Below are 21894 nucleotides of genomic sequence, written 5' to 3'. Positions count from 1 at the left end.
GTTAACTGAAAGTGTATTGATTTCTGATTGATGCTTGTCCTCAGACATTGATATGCATATAGATTGCCTATTGTATGAACATAAGTAGAATTTGAGAAAGAATCAACTATAGGAGGTCCATAGTATATATTTAAGAAACCCAGGTGCTTTGCCAAAGTCAGCCAAAATTTTAGCTGATCACATATTTGTATCACTATTTCAACCTGCTTCCTCAAAGTAGTTACAGTCAGGATCAAATTACAAATTAAAATATTGTATTGTTTGTAGTAAAGATTGATAGTATCACATATTTTTATAACTAAAATATTCAATTTAATTTTTATAGAGACATTTGGATTCTTAGTTTTTTATAACTTCAAATTTCCAAGTGAATTCTTATTACACTGATTTTTATTTTAATGACATTTGCCTATTAAAGAGAGTCATATTCAATTATTCTTCATAATCTATTGTGAAAGAAGTAAGATATTATAATACATAACTTATATAAGGTAAAGAATTATATGGTTTGAAGGAATGCTAAGGACCCAGGGACATCTCCAAAGGATAAAAATAAGGATAAGAATGTACGTTTTTTTTCTTCATTTTCATTTTTTTCTCCTTCCCATTGTGTCCAAATACTCCTGATTTTGGAAACAAAATTTAAATGAAAAATATCCACTGAGTAGTGAGATTCTGATGAGACCAGAATTCATCAAAATGGATAATCCAATGAAGAAGACAGTAAATTGCTTCCTGAAGCTTTCTGTCTGTGAGAAACAAGATTCTGATATGACAGGGGATATGATGCAACTCATTATGGAGAGCATGTACAGGGAGAGCACTGCTGTAGAAAAAGCAAAGTTAGAGGTTGCAAATTAGTATGTACTGTCAGTTCTGTTCAGGGGAAAGTACATTGATTCTAATGACCAGTCCTAGGTGTCTAGACAGAAATACCCCTGCAGGGAAGAAGAATAACATCTCAAGATATGTTAATTTGATGTAAATCTCCCTTTGACATGCTGGATTTCCCCTTTATGGTTCACTCACCAGGGTTTTGGTTTGTTATTTAGTCTCAGGAGTGCTCTGCCCCTCAGAAAGAGAGTAGAAGCATAATTTATCTTCCATGATAAATTAATAGCCATCATCTGCTCTACAAATCACTGTTCTATGTGCATGGTCAGGCTAAATGATTTTTCACTCTCATAAATGTTGTAAAGTAACAAGAATAATGCTGGAATCTGAGACTGAGGAGTATTACTGTTAAACTCATAAATATTAAGGAAACCCTGTCAGTTTGTATGTCTTTGTACGTCTTTTTCTATTCCATATCAGCGTGACTTAACCAAATTTTAAAGATTCTTTTAGATATTATTGATGACAAATGCATAAAAATTTACCTCTCGATGCAAAACATTCTTATATATTTACAGAGCTGTTTCATTTATCACTGAGAATAAGGAGTAAGACCTAATGCTAGAATGTTGACCCTATTGGAGCGCTCAGTAATATTGTTCTACAAACACTTGAGCCAACTGACAGAAACAGAAGGTTGACGTATTATCTCAATCTGAAAATGTATCCTTGGAAAGTGAGTGTTTGCTTTTTCCTCATTAACTGTGTCTAGTTTCCATGTGAAAGATAATGATGTTCAAGGTTCAGTTTAATAATAAAAAACCTGTTCTTTCCCCTAGGTATCCTAAGCCAAAATAATATGTACTTTCAGAATTCCCAGTGTTGCTAAATTATCTTGCTCAACACTTAATAGTTTGAGGTCTAGGGATTTCTGTTTGGCAGTAGACACTGGTGCCAGTGATTCAGACATGGTGCACCCACACATAACCCATGGACACACAGAGCCAGATTCTCTCTTCACAGGGGATATACTGAGAGCAATTTAAATGAATCTGTAAGGACACTCACTCTTGGGGACTCCTAATGAATGCCATTGCCATCAAGCATACTAAATTATACCCAAATAGTCCGAATCTGTACTTAAAATTTGAGAGAAGACTTTAACCAGAGTTTATTTTGTGTTCTTCTATATGGTAACTTCATGTTCAGTGATATACTTGTGACCTAATCTCATTTTATCTTGGTTAGAATGGTGTACTTATGTACTCTCAAAGATTGTTTATTATTCTCACACATTATAAATTACATCAATACTTGAGTTCTGAGAGTCAGAATTTTCAATGCAAGGAAAATGTTAAAGATGACTTAGCCCAGCCGTCTTATTTTAGATGCCTCTAGAAGTTAATTACCTTTCTTAAAGACATTGATTAATAGCTAATTAAGAAACAGAACAAGGACTGAAACCCAAGCCTCCTAAATTCTAGTACCAGTCTTTCCATCACATAATTTTGCCATAAGAACCAAAGAGATTCACTGGAGAGGGGAAAATATGTTGAGCTAGATACTGTTCTAAGCCTTTGGGATGACTAGGACATTTTCTCTGCCCTCAGAAAGCTCATGGTCTAAAGAGCTAGATAAACAAATTAGAGTTTTTAAGTTGTATAGATGCTCTCATAGAAGTCAATGAAATAGAAAATGGGAGTACAAAAAAGAAATGATCTATTATGTTGGTAGATGATTGGAATATGCTTAATAGAGAATGAGACTTGAGGATTTTGAAATAAAGACTGGGCTGTGCACTCTGCATTAGGGAAAGAATATTTAATTCTGGTCTGTGACATGAAGACATTGTGCAGATGTTACCAGAAATATGAGTGTAGCTGAAAGAATGTTTTCTTATTTGCCCTATGAAAAAAAAATGTGGCACCTTCTTACAGGCAGATGCTTAACAGGCTCAATTACTGGGGCTCATGGGACACAGTGAAATTTAGGCATAGTTTCAGCAGTACTTCTATATCAAACCGTGTGTGTGTGTGTGTGTGTGTGTGTGTGTGTGTGTGTGTGTGTGTGTTGAAATGCAATCATTGCCATCGTTCAGAGCAATAAGCTGAAATGACTATATTTGGGATACGAGAACAAGGAAGCTAGAAGATATGGAATGAGGGTTATTATATAAGAAATATCAAATTTATCTAAGAGCTACTACCATTGTCTTACAGAAGGAAATCTTTTCAGAAAAGAAGGAGCTCGTACTTTTTTGATACTTGAAGGGGTTTCACACAGTGAAACATGCAAGTATTTAAGTACACTTTCAATTCTCCTGGGTTTCCAGCTAATATATGATATATAAGTCTAAGAGGTGATGGGACTCCTCTTTTTACCTAAAAAGATCTGACGCCTATTAGAGGTGTGGTTTTGATGAGAGGTAGGCCAGACATTGGACCATGTATGATCTCATCTTGTCATCACATCAGGACTCTGAGATTATTATTCTTATTTCAAATCTGACAGATAAGAAAACTGAGGCTCAAGAGGCTAAATAAATTGTATAAGGTCAAACAGACTGCTTGTGAACAAGCAGAGATTCAAATAAAGATCTCCTGAAATGGCTTCCTGTCTACTCTATGATGCTGTGCCATGTTAAAGAAAGTCCAAAGTGAACAGGAGCAGATTCTGTGGAGAAAAAACAATAGAGCAAGATGCTTAGGATAACTCATTAGAGGAATGACCAGGGTACAAAGAAACTCAGGGAATTTGGTAACTTTCTTCAAATATTAAAAAGATTACTAGGGCACAGGAACTATTTCAATTGTTTTGAAAGATCTTTAGGGCTAGAATATGAACTAATATGTATGTGTAAGTTGCAAGGAAACATTCTGTGAAAGAATTTTCCAAAGAGATAAAAATAGACTACACTTGCTACCGAGCTAATCAGTTTTCTCTCATTGGTCATATTCAGTCATAGGCTTTATAACCACTTCATTGTCTATTACCGAAAAACAATCAAATGTAAACTTAGAGTTTAATGAATTCTTTGCCCCCACTGCCACCTTTTTTGTTTGTTTGTTTGTTTTTTCATTCTGGCTATTGTCAGTTGAGAAAGGGGCATGAAGTTAGGGTAACTACCAAGAAATTAATTGAGTGATTTTCTAATTAAGCAACTGAAAGCTTAGATTATAGCCATGCTGGGTTTCTGCTATATTTATTCATTTTTTCCCCTTTGGTTTTTTATACATTATATAAAAAGTGACTTGGAATGTTTACTTTTTTTTCTCTAGTTTTAAGTGCTACTTTATACGTTTCAAATTAAGCATATAATATAGCTGGGAATTAATTAATTAATTAATTAATTAAATGGATTCCCATTTAAAAAATGGGGATCTCATATGTCCTCAAATAGAAGTTTAGAAAGCATCTTACATTACCTATGGGTTTTTCTGACTTACTCCAACTAGAATGGGAAAGTGTTTCTAAATGTGATTATGTTTCAGTACCATTAGCCTATTGTTTTTTGAAAGACATATTAATGTTTGGAGAAAACCTTTGGTTTCCCAGTTATGGTAGTTTATATGCCTTTGGGTCAGTCATTTAAAGTATACTTTACACTTACATACTTTAACTTAGCACAAGTATGACTATATTACAATCATAAAGGATTGACAATTTGTAAATAGGAACACATCAAGATAAAATTTTAAATCATCCCATATTTGCAGTCCTCTATATCTGCATACTTGTACTTACTGAATGAATGAACAAATGGAAACTTATTTGCTCACTTACCTTGAGCATGTCTCTTCACACCTCTGGGCTTCTGCCTTTCTGTACAATGAAGAAATGGAATCAGAAATCTCTCAAGTGTCTTTTAGCTCTCAGTGGTATGTAAAATTTGGCAATATATTAACCCCCAGGGAGAATCCAGAAATACTTGGAAAAATTAATGTAATTAAATTAAGAAAGGTTTTTTATAATCTCCTGTGTTTTGCAGCTCATGTCCTCTAAGCAAGTCAGGATGCTTGAGCACTCAATTTTATTTACCACCCACCTCTATGCAGACAATTTCCAGATCTTCCTCTTCTGCCCTGACCTTTTATATTCTTCTCAGTCAAGATTTCTTTCTGTTTATGGAACATCTTTACTTAGATGTCCTGCCATCACCTAAATCTAAACATGCTTAAAAAAATAAAAAGAAAAGAATTCATGGTCTCCCCTTAGCCTGTCTATTCTGCTTTCCCTTTGTATCATTTCTAGGCAGAAACCCTGGGCATTCCCTGCCCATTCCCATTTACTTACCATCTCCAGGATGGTCTAAATTCTGCTGATTCCTACTCATTTTTTTAATTCCTGTGTTCTGCATTCCCACAGCGTCAGTCTGGTCCATGCCCTGTGCACCCAGGTTATTTTAAGGGCCTCCTAGTGAGCCTGCCTTCCTGTATTCATTCCTTTTTTTTTTTTATGAACACTATGAAGAGCCAAAGAATCCTTTTATTCAAATGCCTTTTGAGCAGCAAGACAAACTCCTTTTCTGACTCCAGTAATTTAGTAGTGGTATGTGCCTTTAGGGTGGTATTTATTTTTGTATGTAAATTTCAAACATAAATATTTACTTATGTAAGTTTTGTCTCTCGTCCTAAATCAGGAGTTGGTTTGGGATTAGAACCTTTCTTCTCTTCTTACTTCTTCCTACAGATTTTGTTGAATATCTACTTGTGTAAGATGCTCTGTTAAGCATTTTGACAGCTATAAACATAGATGGAACATGATTCTTATCTTTGGGAAGAGTACTCCTACTTCCTGAGGTAAAGAAATTAGTTTTTGTTGAGTACATTTAGGTGCTGGACATAGGCCATGGCATAAATTATCTCATTTAAGTATTGATATTTTTTTCCAGCTTTATTGGGATATAATTGATATATAACATTATATAAGTTTAAGGTTTAAACATAATGATTTGATATGTGTACATATTGTGAAATGATTACTACAATAAGGTCAGTTAATACATCTGTCACTGCACATAGTTACAATCTTGTGTGTGTGTGGTGAGGACTTTTAAGACGAACTCTGTTAGCGACTTTCAGATGCACAATATAGTATTGTTAACTGTAGTCTTGAAAATTTTGTACAATGAAATTATTATCACCTTTTTACAGATGAAGGCCTAGGGTTAGAAGAGGTTAAGTAGCTTCCCCCAAGGTTTGTATGACTCTGAAGCCCTAGTTCTTAGTTCCATTGCTCATAATGAAATCTATATTTAATTGTTTCTAAATTAATGGCATTAATTCTGGTATTTGAAGAGCCTAGCAGTTTCCTAAATGGCATCCTATAAGACCCAGTGATTAATATGCATCTAGACATTCCTTTATTTCTCATAAATAAGTGGTGCTGTGGTTACTGACATAAAAATTTATATTTAAATGTTAAACTCTATTATAAACAGTATTTGTGGTACATGAGAGACCCTATATATGTGAAAATTTTTATATAATAATATATTGCATTTGGGTCCTCCCAAAATTCATTTCATTTTATTTAAAAAAAAATTTTTTTAACGTTTATTTTTGAGACAGAGAGAGACAGAGCATGAACGGGGGAGGGTCAGAGAGAGAGGGAGACACAGAATCTGAAACAGGCTCCAGGCTCCGAGCTGTCAGCACAGAGCCCGACGCGGGGCTCAAACTCACGGACTGTGAGATCATGACCTGAGCCGAAGTTGGACGCTCAACCATCTGAGCCACCCGGGCGCCCCAAATTCATTTCATTTTAAACTTCATTTTAAAATGTGCACTTTTTGTATAGTGACAGATGGTAGCCATACTTCTGGTGAGCATAGCATAATGTGTAGATTTATCAAATCATTATGCTATACATCTGAAACTAACGTAATATTGTGTCAACTATACTTCAATAAAAAGAAATTTAAAAAATGTTCATTTTGTTCGTTAATTAATACCATATGCTGCCTTTTAAAAAAGATGTAGCCTATAACCATTCTCCCATGTTAATTATTTTATTTATCAATATATTCCTGCTATAAACTTGGTAGGGCTATTTTAGGATGCCCATTTTTCAGCTCAATAAGACATATTTTTTTCCCTCCAAGACCACACACCACATAAAATAGATTTATGTCTGGAGTGGTTTTTGTCAACAAACTTCAAAAGAACACATTAGATAATTTCTGTGGTAGTCATGGCCTAAAATCTCTATCAGGTTGAGAATTATGTAAATAGTCAAGATAAACATTTTTTTCCTGCTTGCCTATTCACTGACTTTAAAAAAATATTTTGGTAAATAATTGCAGGATATGGCAAAAATTCTTTAGTTCCCATGTTTAGAATAAAACCACCGCCTCTCTACTGTGAACTTAATTTGTGAGAACCTGACACAGTAACATTGCGCATAAAAATGATCAAATTATTTTCAGTAAGTATTTTAAATACGTTTTTATACAGCTAAACGGTCTTTATCAGGAAATACCACTGAAATTATTTAAATGAAATTAAGCCCTCCCCCCTGCCCACCACCAGATAGACGAGTAAAGATAGAGACAACAAAGAAGATGAAGATGGTAACAAAGAGGAAAAGGAGAAAGGAGGAGAGAGAGAAGGAGGGGAAGGAAAAGAAAGTGTAGTAAAGCTAAAAAACTAGGTTTCCATGTGGGTCATTATTGACCAAAGTTTCTGTGATTTCTCAGCTCCTTGTCCCGGCACTGTGAAACACACCCAAGAGTTTCCATCTTTCCTAGCCTTTAGCGTTGTGGATGGTTAAGGTGTTAGGAATTTTTCACACTCTTAAAGTAAGTGAGTTGAGTAGGGAGTTAGAGGCTGAATCTCACACAGTAGTTACCAGCATGGGATTTTCCTGACAGCAGAGAGGGCTTAATCATCTACTTCCAGTGGGTGGAAGCATGCTGGAGAGCTGCTGCCTCCAGCAGTTTCCTACACAGGGCCTGGTGTCTGGTAAATAGAAGACATCAGTCTCCAGTACTATCAGTCCTTTGCTTTTCAGAAACACTTATTTCAACTGAGTTTTCTTTTTTATTTATTTATTTTTGGTTCAAGATAAAAAGATACCTGCCTGTCTTCTTTGTTTCTGCTCTAGCCCCATGCCATCATCTACTATGCCTGATGATTTATTGCTTCTGTAGCTTGTCAATTAAAAGTGCTCACAAAGACAAACTCTGCAATAATGTTTTTAGCATGTTTAATAGAGTCTGGTTAAGTAAACATCCTCAACCAAACCAGCAAAAGAGAGCTTAAAATAAACAGAGCTACTGTGCCAAGTTCATAATTACTTACACATTTAGCACTCTGCCCATCTTCTAAGCATGGCCATTAAAACCAGATTTGTGTATTTAAAATAATTGTCTTGAAACCATAGTTATTCAAATACTACAGAACATTTACATACTTGAGTCTTTTTTTTTTTATTATTCTTTTTTTTATTCCCCTTCAGCTTACTAAAACCTGGAATTTGTTTCACAAAACTTTTTTTCAAGGTAAGTACTAACATCTCTCTGTAATAGGCCAGATCAAATTACTGGTTCTTGTAGAGTCAACTGTTCCTTGGGGAGACATCCTCTCGTTCACATTCTCCAACTTGAGTATTTTTGGAAGAGTACTGAGAAGTTTCATATCCCAAATTAGAAGGGTAGCATGATTAGTTTATTAATAGGCCAGTTAAGATGACAACCAAAAATTAAAAGTATTAATTAAAGTGATATAAAATGGGATGGTATAGTATTAGAAAAATACATGAGCTTTGGAGAGACAGTTACAGAGATATCCTCTTGCCTCACTGGCTCTCAGTTTCAGGCCTTCAAAATAGTGGTGCTGGTGATGATTAGGGTGGAAAATGGAGCTATACTGGAAGATGGCTTTTTAAACTAGAGATACAAGTAATATAAATTATAGACTTATGTTCACTAAATGTTGGCTATTATTAAATGTTCAAACATATACTAGTATATAATTTCCCATTTTATATTTTCATCGTTGTTCATATTCATGCAAATAAGTTGTTGAATTTCAAATATTTCCCCCATATGTGTGTAGGAATTTACATCCTTGTGTAAATGGCAATGGATTTTTCTTGCACCCCAGTATGATCACATTAAGCTGAGACCTTCCATTGGAGAACTGGATGATTAACATTAAATGAGCACTGCATCTGAGGAGTTGTCCTCAGTGGGTCATTTTTGGATTCTAATTTGTTTAATTACATCATTAGTGAGCTGAAAAAAGGAAATAAGTAGCATGAGAAGTACGTCTCCAAATGATAAATGAAGATGAACTTCAAATTGCCAGGAGAGAATAAAAATAGATTTTCGGAAGGTTGCTGAAACTGGTCGCGAAGAAGAGAAAGAAATGTGGCCCTAAGCAACCATCTTCCGTATAAGCACAAGAGTGCTTTCATAACATGAGACCCGGAAAGAGGAGAGAGCCATGTTAACAGACTGTACAAAGAACCCAACTTACCAAGGGCACCAAAGCCCAAACAAACATAGTATTCTGTGATAGTAAATGCAATCTAAATTTCTCATTTCTTAAATATAACAATGAAATTAAGGAGCATATAGTTTAACATGGCCTTGAGATGAAGTCTTGGTTTTGAGAACAAGCACTGATATGAGCTGTGTGGCCTCTGCTTCTGTCAAATCAAGAGAATCCTATTACATGCCTCTAAGGGTTGTTTTGAGGGTGAAATGAATCTAGCACTAGATTGTAAATTCCACAAGATCAAAAACTGTGGTTTATTCACAACTGTGTCTCCTCTGCCTGTCACAATGCCTGACACCTGTGAGACAGCAATTACAAATATTTTGAAGGGATGTTGAATCATAGGGTTGTTTTCAATGTTATGTGTAATATAAATGAGAAACTATCTTGAGCTTTTATTTGTTTTCTTGTTTGCTGTTGGCCTAGGAAGCCAGCTCCATGGAAACAAGGAATTGCCTTCCTTTTCCCTGCTATATTCCCAGGTCCTAGAGCTGTGACACCAGGATGTATTTTTCTGCCAGCTTATGGCATCACCTGAGGTTTGTTAAATTAATAGAATTATGGACCCAGACCCAGATCTCCCAAATTAGAATCTGTATTTACTATTCACTGATAATTCTTAAACACATTAAATTTTGAGAAACATTTGTCTAGGAACCTACCTGTTCCTAGTAATTTTTCTATGAATTGTTACTAAATAAATGACTATAGGTTTTACCATCACAGTTAGCAGATTTAAAATCCATAATAAATGTACTTCAATAATATCCTTAACAGATTTAATGAAATATAATCTGCATGCCATAAAATTCACCCATTTTAAGTGTACAGGTCAGTGACTTTTAGTAAATTTGTAGAGTTGCGCATACAGCACTGCAGTCTAATTTCAGAACCTTTCTGTCACTCCCAAAAGATCCCTTTTGCCCATTTGCAGTCATTTCCCATTTCCAACTGCAGCCACTATAACATTATTTTAATATCCATCTGCCATTCCACATTGTGGATAGAGAGTAAATAAAGGGGGAACAAATACATCTCTTTCATACACACTTCGGTAAGTAAAAGTGATTCTTGAATGAGTTTCATTGTGGTTTAACTTAGCATTCGCCACAACTAAATGGATTTGCTAAACAACTAAGAGTTCAAATATGATTCAAGGGAAATGTTTACCACTTTGGGGGAACAAAACGTTTGCAAATAGTTTATTTTCTAAACTAACGGGGCACATATTTACAACTAAACATTATCAGTCTAACAAAAACAGAAGCCATAAGAGTTTAGTTTTTAACTTTAGTACACTAATTACAAATCACTGCCATCTACTCAGGGCCAATGCTAGGCCAGCCTGCAACCTTCGATTGATATTTGAGGTTTTGTATCTCTTTAGAAGTTTGTATTAGCTGAGTTGACTTTCGGGATGTGGGGGAGGAAGTCTCTTTACTCTTTCGTCTCCTCTACTAAATTCATGTTCTTAAGATCTTTCTCTTGGACTTTCTGAGTTGGCCAATAAATGATCTCATTGGCCCCAATCATTCTATATCTTCATCTCCTTCATTCTCTATTCCCAACTCCAAGAGGAGTTATTTCAAATCCTCTGCTTAAAAACCTTCCATGATTTCAAACTGTTCATATAGTGAAGTCCAAACTCTCTAGCATGTATTTAGTGCAGCCTGTTTCTTTCTTTCTTTTTTTTTAATTTTTTTTTTTTGCAGCCTGTTTTTTTCTATCTCATGGCTTGTGCTGCTCACATTCCCACCTGGCCTGTTAGACATGCCACACCTCTCACTGTTCTCAAAATCTTCCAAGCACATCACACATCCAGGTCTTTGCTAAGTCTGTTACCTCCCTGCGTAATGCTATCTCATTTCTCCCTACTCATACATGAAATCTTATTATTTGGACAATAACTTAAATGCTTCTATGATCCCTTCTCCAAGATGCATCCTTTCCTCAATGAGGTTGCCTCTTTTTCCATTTGTGCTCACTTAATATTGTATTTTTACTTCAAATTTATTATATAGAAGGATGATGACTATGTCATAATTAGTTACCTGTTCCTATCACCTTTCACCATATCTGTTATATAGCAGGAGCTTAATAAAGAATGTGTAAGTTCGTGAATGGTTAAGGGAATCTTTGAAAACCTGCCTTTGAAGATTGTTGGACCTGGAATCGCTCTAACATCTAGATGAAACATAAACTTCGAACACACTAGTCAGAAGTACTTGGTATTGTGTGTGTGTGCGTGTGTGTGTGTGTCCCTTTTGTACCAATGTATCTATTGAAACTTACAATTTGAGATAAGAAAAAGCATTAACAAGGTAAGATTTGTTTTTTGTAGAGTTGGTCCTAGAAGTCTGGCTTATGATGGAATTTAATATACTGTTTCATCCATTTAAAATCATAAACTCTAATAGCTGAAAGGACTTAAAAGATAGGTTTTTTTTTAATCCACTGGTTTTCCAGGTGAGAAAAATATTGCCCATTGTCTTTATTTGTACAGTTTTCTTTTTCATCTCGCATGACAGGGGACTGAGGCAATCTTTTTACTTTTAATCTTTTACTCTATATCTCTTTATTAATAACCTAGTTAAACACTGTGCCTGAATATGCCCGTTCTCTGCATAGGATTTTGAAAGCCGCAGAACTATTTCACAAGGCAGATCTGGTTTCTTGGGGAAGAACTCAGGGAAGAATTCTCCATTTTCCAACCCACTTGTAATAGAATGTTCCTTCCCCAACATTTATTTGCCACTTGGTGGCCACTGGGCTTTGTAGTAATAAAGAAAAATCACACGAAACTAAATAAAAGGTCTGAAATTCGCTTTGACTATTTTTACCCCTTTATCAACTCTGTATTTTAAATCATTAAAAAAAAAACGTTAATTTCCCCTACATCCTCATAAATTGGGCAATACTCAACCACTATTTAAGAAAGTTCAGTGCTTAAAAAGTATCTTAAAAAATGGAGAAAAATATGGAACTATTCCACATGTGAAATATTAATATTTATTAAGCTGAAGGTTTTTTAACAAATAAATACATTATTGTTTTTATAAGACCTTTCTTTGTAAAGACAAGAATTAAAAATTGAAAAATGTAAGGAATGCTTACAGGAATGAATGCATACATAAAAAGTACAGATAAAGCAGGAGATTCCATAAAGCACATAGATAGTGAGACAGCAATTCTCATCTTTCTCTCTGTATAAATATGTATCTCCCTTGAAATAAATGTCATTAACAGCATTATGAGATATCTAATACATATTAAACACTTTATTTAAAATCTGACAGGTGAGTTAAACACTTGTGCAGACACCCCTTGCTTTCCTTAGAAAGCTATATTTCAGAAAATTTAGCAGGCAAGTAAATGCTGTTGTCGCACCTGACTTACATTATAGCATCATTATAGAATTCTCCCAAAATAATTTATTTAGAATAAGATTTATTTATACCTTGTAATGTCCCTGGGTAAAATGAAATTGATTTGTTTTTAAAGGATTTTATAGTTATTGTTTTAATTGTGTAACCTTTCCATAAATTAAAAAAAAAATCTTAAACATCATTACATCTATCACACAGTAAAAAGTTTTCAGTGCTATGCTTTTACTGTAATTCATTGTGTTACTTGAGAGGTTCTATGATTTTTTTCTCAAAGCAACATCTATGCTTGATTGATTTGCTAGAGTTTACTGAAATATGTACCAATATAATTCCTCATTAAATTAAAATGTTGGGGGCATCTGGGTGGATCAGTAGGTTAAGTGTTTGACTCTTGATTTCAGCTCAGGTCATGGGATCAAGCCCCTTTCTGGCACCACACTCAGTGTGGAGCCAGCTTGGGACTGTCTCTTTTTCACTCTCTCTCTCTTTCCCTCCCTGCTCCTCTCCCCTGATGTTTCTCTCTCTCTCTCTCTCTCTCTCTCTAATTAAGTAATTAATTAATTAAAAATATAGGGGCTGAGAAAGTTGATTTTAAGATAGATTTATAAGATAATTGTAATTGGGGCAGTGTATTATGTTTAACTCAAATCACTAGATCACCCTCAAAAACTGATTTATCAGATAATCTAGTCTTTGCATTTCTTGAATTATATCCTTGGTGCCTAGCATGATACTCTGAGATAAAAAATAAACAGCAGTTTCCCGGAAGAACCTATAGGGAGAATTAAGAGTTCATAACTGGGAGCTTGAGGAGTCAGAAAGACTTCATAGAGATTGCAGGTTAGCAGTTGTAGGATGGAGGAAGACATTGCTGGCAGAAGAGGTGTGGCACGTGCAAGGCTCCAGAGACCTGGGAGAAGATGCTAGGTGAAGGAAACCGCATTTACTCAGGCACAGCCAGAGCAACGTTGCAATCATCTTGGCCTAACTTACAGTGTTTTCTGGATCTGTCCTCAGTTACCAAGCCTGTCAGAAAATTGAACCCTCAGGAAATTCCTCCTCACAGATGTTTTGTAGACAAAGCAACAAGTGACTTCTAACTACAATCTATGTTTTTGTAGTTTTGTAGCATCTAAGATGCTTTATTTAGACAGTCAATATTTCTATACTTACATTTTCTATTAAAAAACAAAATCACTGACCAATTACCATATACTAATGATGTGCTAAACACACACACACACACACACACACACACACACACACCGCAACCTGTTTCTCAAAGGAAAACCATCCATCTGATGTAAGAACTACTATTATTCCCATTTTACCAATGAGACTGGGGTTTGAGAGTTTAAAGGATACTGAAGTCAGGCAGCTAATTAGTACAGAGCCAAGATTTGAACCCAGGAAGTTTGACTTTTAAAAGCCCAAGAGTTTTCACTGCTCACATTCTGCCTGTTCTAAGAAGACGTGACACCACAAGGTTCATCAGAGGAAAACTAAAGAGGAATAGATGATTGTATTGCACCAAATAATAACAGACTCTATTAGTTCCATATTGCGGCTATAATAAAATACTACAAACCTAGTCAAGATTTTAGCTGGTCTGGTTCCTTGTGGAGACCCTGAGATGAGAATCCGTTTTCTTGCCTTTTTCAGCTCCTAAAGGCCACCTGCAATCCTTGTCTTTCTTCCTACTTTCTCTTATCACTCCATCCTCTTGCTTCTATAGTTGTATGTTTTCCTACTGATGCTGTTCTTCCTGCCTCCCTCTTCTTAAGCCCCTGTGATTACATTGGGCCCACCCTGATAATCCAGGATAACCACTCCATCCCAAGGTCCTTAGTCTAATTACATTTGCAAAATTCATTTTACCATGTAAGGTAATAGACTCATAGGTCCTGAGGTTTAAGATGTGGACATCTTTGGAGAGGCCATTATTTTTTTTTTAATTTTTTTTTAACGTTTATTTATTTTTGAGACAGAGAGAGACAGAGCATGACGGGGGAGGGTCAGAGAGAGAGGGAGACACAGAATCTGAAACAGGCTCCAGGCTGTGAGCGGTCAGCACAGAGCCCAACGTGGGGCTCGAACTCACGGACCGCGAGATCATGACCTGAGCCGAAGTCGGCCGCTTAACCGACTGAGTCACCCAGGCACCCCTGGAGAGGCCATTATTTAGTTTGCCACAAAGACAGATGCAATCTAGGAAGAATATTTAAATTCCAGATAAGGAAGAGTGAATAGGCATGAGCTCTGCCCTCAAGGAGCACAAAGTCTAGTGGGAACTGAGGCATGTCAACCTGACACCTGTCAACTATGATAGTAAAATGGGGCAAGACACTACAGAGTGCGCAGTGAGTGCTTAATAATTAGCCTGAAGATGTTACAGACAAAACCGCAGAGCAGTCTTTGAAATATTATAAGGACCCCATAATGACCATTTTTGGTCAAAAAATTTTTGGTCAAAAAATTGATTTTCGATTGAAAAAATAGTAAACTTACTTTTACCTTATTATTAGATTCATGACTTTTGTGAAATTCCCCAACATTAAGTATTACCTTAAGAGTTAAAATGCCTTCAAGGACTCTTTTTCTATAAAATGAAGTTAAAAATTTTAATTCTAAAACAAAAAAGAAAGGGACATAAATTCTTTCAGTACATTCCAGAAGCAAGATTCTAACCCAAGAAGTTGATTTATATGTATGTATGTGACTACCTAGCCTGTTACTTTAAATGAAAAATAATCTGCATGCAAAATGAATACTTTTTTCAGAAATGAAATGCAACCCAGTTATTGACCCAGGTGTGTGGTTTTTTGTGTTACCTCTTTATTGCTTTCACTTTTATGTAGATCTTAACACACCACCATACTGTCAGAGTGTCCTAAAACAAAAGATTTGTGAAGGCCTGCATTTCAAAAATAATATAATCTATAGAAAACTCCTTTACTCTATAAAACAATGACTATTCTGTGACCATACTCCAGCAATTTTTCCCTTACCAAGACAAAAACAATCCAAAACCAACTAGTTGCTAGGGATCCAGCAGAGTTGATTCTTTTTGTGCTCTTGGAATTCAGCAATAGGCTTTCATACTTCTTCAAGCTCCCATTGGCTTTGGGGAGAAAAGACAAATAATTAACCCTGAAGTAAGAAGCATTTCATTGCAGACTCTTCCTGCTGGGTTAACAAACATCTCTAAGAAAGAGAGCTCCTTGGGAGTGTCTCACTTAGTGTCATTATTGATTAGTGACACCCATTCTCTTAGCAAAGTCTTTGGGAACTTAAGCTTCAAGGGGGGTTGGTAATTAGAGATGAAGTTTTCAGTTGCTTTTTGGTCCAGATTTGTTAACTGAACTGTTAAGGGAGGAGATGCTGATTAGAGAGCCTCCCTGGTAAGTCCTGGTTTCACTCTTGGCAGTAACCAATTGTGCCTTATATGTAGCTCACTGTGCTCTTTCGTGCTTTAAATGATTCTTCCCCTGTTTTCTCTCATGGCCCTGTAAGAGGTACCATAGAATCTCACAACTTGAAGTTGTAACTTATAAGCATCTATTAATTAGAGTAATAAATAGCCCGTTACCCTGAACTAACCCGGTTATCCATTCTCTAAAACAGCTTCAATATTACAATTGTGTTTTTTTTTTTTTGCCTTTTGGTTTTGTTTGTAATAACTCTAAGACCATGCAACATGACCTGATGCTTATATTTTAAAGTGGAAAAATTCTCCTATCAGAATCTTTTCTGGCATATTTGGAAATTCACATTTTCAAAGTACATGAAAGGCAACATTCCTTTACTTTATCTGAGGGTTTAGAGACAGACACTTAATAACATGATGAATACTTTTAAAAATGCCTCTGTGTAAGTTCAGAATTTTTCCAGCTTGATTAAAGAATGAGCTAAGAGGTCAAAATGACAAGTGTGATTCTTATAAGAGTTAGGTATTACTGGCGATATGGCTATTGTCAATCACTGTCAAAATGCGTGCCCTTGCTTCAAAATGTATCTGGCAGGTGTCTGTGATTGTTCTTGTTCAGTCTCAGCACTAGCAAAAGCAAAACAAAACAACTTCGAGCATCACCACAATAAAAAAGTCCATGAGAGATGTGAACTAGAAAGAAAACTATGATGTCATTTAAAAAGAGGTGTGAGGTGACCAAAGAAGAGGAGCTGAAGATGGAATCTTGGGAAAACCTGTGTTTTCTCTGACACATGTGATAATGGCACCATTTGGTTTGTTTTTATTTTGATTCGTCTTTTAGTATAGGATATCATAATTTGCAAACCCTACTGTTGCATTAAAAAGTCTCATGAGAGTTAATCCTATTTCCCACATGACAGGCCCTGGACCTTCTTTCTATGTCCTCTGTAATTTCTCAAGGTACCTTCACATGGGCTAAACACATAGAAGACTTTGCACACACACTAACTGAATTCTTGTATACTGAGATAGTTAGCAGATGACCACATAACAGATTAATGTCATCTGGGAAAGAAACCTGTATATCACATATCATTATTTGTAGTCTGCAAGAAAACATTCCTGGTTCCTAAACATCAAGTCCAGGTATTTCATGGTTGGTAATAAGTGGAGAAAGGCCACATGAAAGAAACAAATGGAGGGGCACCTGGGTGACTCAGTTAAGCTTCTGACTTCGGCTCAAGTCCTGATCTCGCGGTGAGTTTGAGCCCCCCATTGGACTCTCACTGTCAGCGCAGAGCTCACTTCAGATCCTGTGTCTCCCTCTCTCTCTGCCCCTCCCCTACTAGTGCTCTTCCTCTCTCTCAAAAATGAATAATAAACATTAAAAAAAATAGAAAACATGGAAAGTATAGTTCTCAATGGTCCTTGAAAACTCCCCTACTGGGCAAGTTGGCTTTTAAAATGTGACTTCTTTAATCTGCAACGTGAGGATCTCTTTACTTGGATATACTTGCTAGGTAGACCTCTTTCAGCAGTGCAGCTTTTGTGACTTCTTTAATCTGCAACGTGAGGATCTCTTTACTTGGATATACTTGCTAGGTAGACCTCTTTCAGCAGTGCAGCTTTAATGCCTCGCTTTATTTCTGTCTTCCTAATTCTAGTGTCCTATCTTGGGAACTGCCTCCTCCCCATAAGTGACATTTAGACTAATAGCTCATTTCCCCTTATCTTCCTGTTGGGAGAAGATGCTGACTCCTCCACATAAGGATTTTCCCCTACCATAGGCCACACCTGGGCACAATACCAACAGACGGTCTAAAATAAGTCAACATTCATACAATTTCAAAAATACAATAGCAGAGAGGTCTTCATTGGTGATTACAATTATTCTGGAAAATCTTGTCTCAGCCAAGGGAGAATCAAACAGGGAAATGTTATAGACCAGGGCATGAGGAAACAGAACACTGGGCATTGACTTGAAGGACAGGCCAGCTAGGTGACCATTCACCCTGAGCAGACAAGAGCATCTTCAGGATGGTGTCTGCAGGTGGAGGGAGGAAGAAGTGCCTGGTACAGTACAACACGGATGAGGAGGTTCTGCTTCTGCTTCACAGATGGCTCAGAGCTGGTGCTCTGATACTTGAAATGAGATCACAGTTTGATTGGACAGGATGTGTGGTAGGGTACTTAATGAGATGTTGTGGGAATTGTTACAGGATCTTAAACCCTCTTGCTGTAGAAAATTCAAAGCCAAGTTTGACCATGGACCTTAGACAGACTGCCTTCCCAACCCCCATTCCTCCAGAATACACACAAAAGTGCCCTTCACAATTCTAGGAACCAGGGACCAACCTTTTTTCTTTAGTTTTAACTGTATTATTGACTAAAGCAGGCTGGTTCTGACTATAGTTACCAGGACTTATCATATCCAAATTGTTTTGTTTTGTTTTGTTTTGTTTTGTTTTGGGGAATCAGGAAAAGAGAGTGGATGGTTAGCAGAGTTTGGACTCACATTCTTTTTCCATGTTAGAATTCTTGTGTAAACTCTGTGAAAAGTTGAACTTACTTGATTTTAATTTTTTAAAAAATATTGGAGTGTCGTTTCCTTCCACTTAAAAATTTTTCTCTGGCTTTCCACCCCACTCCATTCCAGCACCATTTGATGAAATTTTGGTGACATAGTTACTATATGGAAAAGATAGCATTTGTTATTCTTGTTAAGCTTCCTAATGTCTTAAGGGTCTTGATGTAAAAGAGAAAAGCCTTGTTATTTGCTGTTGTTCTGCTCCTCTTTTCCTCTCCTTTTTTGAATGTGATGTTTATTTTAATGTTTATTTATTTTTGAGAGACAGAGTGAGCATGAGAGGGGGAGGGGCAGAGAGAGAGGGAGACACAGAATCTGAAGCAGGTTTCAGACTTTGAGCTGTCAGCACAGAGCCCAACGCAGGGCTCGAACTCACAAGCCATGAGATCATGACCTGAGTTGAAATCGGATGCTTACCCGACTGAGCCCCCCAGGTGCCCCATGTTATGTTTAATTTAAAGACAAGGACAAAATATTGTGATTTGGTGAAATATCTCAAAAATAGCAAGCATATGCTGTATGTAAAAATTCTGAAAGCAGGGCTTTGAAGTACCCTGCCTCCTAGAAGCTCAAAGGCCAAGGAAGTAAAGAGGAGGAGGAAGAGCAGAGAGGGGAAGGAAAACCAAATAATAGGCACATTCTAGGATTATATGGAGAGGGATTCTCTCAACTGTTATTCCTTGACACCACAACATAGTGCAGAGAATTCACACAACCTTGGCCCCACCTACCTCCCTTGCTGTAAAAAGCCGATTATCCTGTGAATGCTCACCCCTGTGAGAAAGCTTTCCCAGTTCCCAGGGTTGCCTTTTCTCTCTTTATTATCCCACTGTACTTTAGACACATGTGCTGCTGGAGGCAGATTTACCTTGAAACTAGTGAAGCCTGAACTTTAGGGCCCCTCACTTGCACATGGCTCAGTCCTAGGAGTTGTCAGATGTGGTAGAGTTCTATGTGGGAAGGAAGGCCAGTTTGCATATAGGAAGCAATTCTGTGTAAGCAATGTCTGGTAAATTATCAAAGAGGTAACCTTCCAGGGAGCCAGTAACTTTTGTATTTTCCTTCTCATTTGAAATAACCATGTTTTTCCCTGGTTGTGCATTTATAATTTTGTATTCTTCTATTTATTTTTTATTTATTTTTAATTTTTTAAATGTTTATTTATTTTTGAGATAGAGACAGAGCACGAGTGTCAAAGGGACAGAGATAGAGGGAGACACAGAATCCGAAGCAGGCTCCAGGCTCTGAGCTGACAGCACAGAGCCCGATGCAAGGCTCAAACTCATGAACCATGAGATCATGACCTGAACCGAAGTCGGACACTTCACCAACTGAGCCACCCAGGTGCCCTTTGTATTCTTTTTCTAAGAGAACTCCCAAATGGTATAAGTGTCAGGCCCCACAAAACCTGGAGCCACTCGTGGTACCTGAATAATGAGCAGTTTTGTTGAGATTGAGAGAAACTTGATCCCAGTTTATTTTGAAAAGATACCCAGATTGCTTCCAGGATCAGCAATAGAAACCAACTCTTAGCATCTTATGGACGTAAGCATGGGACCAATTTCATCTCCTTTTGCCTTGACTTTATTATTCACGTACTAGGAAAATAACTGCCTATAGCCTCCCATTCATATCCTTACAGATCCAAAAGGCAGGAAACCTTGGTTGGGGTAATCCATGCTAGGCCTCTGATAGACTCAGTTTGAGACTAATGTGTCTGGAGATATAGTTTGTAACTCCCCTTAACAGAGGAGGCAGGGAAGGCTAATGGAGATAAAGGTTCTAGGGGAGCAGTGTGATATTATCTTCAAAAGGCAAGTAAAACACGATGGGAAGAAATCTACTAAATTACCTCTACTTGGAATTGCATTTATTTTATGTATGTGTGTCTTCTATAAAACTATGGGATCTTTAATAGGGATAACCTTTCTCATTTATCTCATTATTCTCAGGGCCTTCTGTAATGTATTGTCCAGAGTAAATGTATTGTCTGAGTAAATTAATAAGTCAACAAATAAAAAGGAAAAAATCAAGACTGTATCTTCCTATAATAGCATGTAGCCATTATGTTGTTAACTGAGCCTGAATTCCATACTAGAAATCGGATACCAAACAATATTCCTTTAATGTGATTTCTCAATGCATGGAAATTTTTAAAAATGGCCTTTCTAATAGAGATATTTTAATATATAACCAGTATGTGAATTATTATGACTTAATTTTGTTAAGTTCCTCACAGGGTTCTAGGAAATATTATGATTCTAAATAACATAATTAATCCCTTAGTAGTCATCATGATATTCATGCATAACCAAGAATGTACACAGAATATTATTTTACTGGTTGGCTGTGAATGGCTGCCCGATGTTTTTGAGCTATGGTTTGCATTGAATTCTCCCTAGAGACACATTATGCTTTGGTCCTGCACAGTCTCAGGAGAGGAATAATGTGACCATCAGATTCCATTTTTGTCTTTGAAATTGACCAAAGAAGGCTTTTATTGGTTAATCAGATTACTGAAGAAACAGCCCCTTAGTAATCCTTCTCGGAACTGTGGTGTTATGAAATTTGCATTCATATTACAATTAAAGACTTCTGAGTGCAATACCTTAGAAGTTCCATATGCTTAACGTTTAGCAATCTAAATTTGATGAACTTCTAAAATCCTTTTATTAGCTTAGTCAAATGTTACCATTTTTTTCTGACACTTGAAGAGATTTTTTACTATATAAACTCCCTAAGGAATCCATTCAATTTCTAAGTGTTTACTTGCCCCAAATGTATATGCTTCATTCAGATCCAGCATTTTGAAGAGTTAACTAAGATTATAGACAATGATTATTTTGTTTCTGTTTTGTGTTTGTCCATAGCAGACTCTTTTTAAAAAACTTAAAAAGAGGATGGGGCGTCTGGGTGGCTCAGTTGGTTAAGCGTCCGACTTTGGCTCCGGTCATGATCTCACGGTTCATGGGTTCGAGCCCCACGTCGGACTCTGTGCTGACAGCTCGGAGCCTGGAGCCTGCTTCGGATTCTGTGTCTCCTCCTCTCTCTGCCTCTCTCATGCTCATGCTCTGTTTCTGTCTCTCAATAATAAATAAACATTAAAAAAATAATAAAATAAAATAAATCATTAAAAAAAAGTTAAAAAGAGGAAAG

At 36.5% G+C, this 21894-nt stretch overlaps 1 protein-coding gene across 3 annotated transcripts in view; it reads left to right on the top strand.

The window, feature by feature from the left end:
* The window catches only part of ANGPT1 (angiopoietin 1), a 239078-nt gene that overhangs the window by 46260 nt on the left and 170924 nt on the right, over positions 1-21894 (top strand). The window contains exons 2-5 of one of the 3 annotated variants that reach the window (XM_042972971.1): positions 1413-1570; positions 5524-5633; positions 8293-8335; positions 9762-9874. The exons of the other annotated variants lie outside the window; for them this stretch is intronic. The gene's annotated coding sequence lies outside the window, so the exon portion shown is untranslated. The remainder of the gene's footprint in view (positions 1-1412; positions 1571-5523; positions 5634-8292; positions 8336-9761; positions 9875-21894) is intronic. 3 annotated transcript variants of the gene reach the window in all.

This window comes from Panthera tigris, chromosome F2, assembly GCF_018350195.1.
Source record: "Panthera tigris isolate Pti1 chromosome F2, P.tigris_Pti1_mat1.1, whole genome shotgun sequence".
Lineage (NCBI taxonomy): Eukaryota > Metazoa > Chordata > Mammalia > Carnivora > Felidae > Panthera > Panthera tigris.
This window is presented reverse-complemented; position numbering and strand designations above follow the sequence as displayed.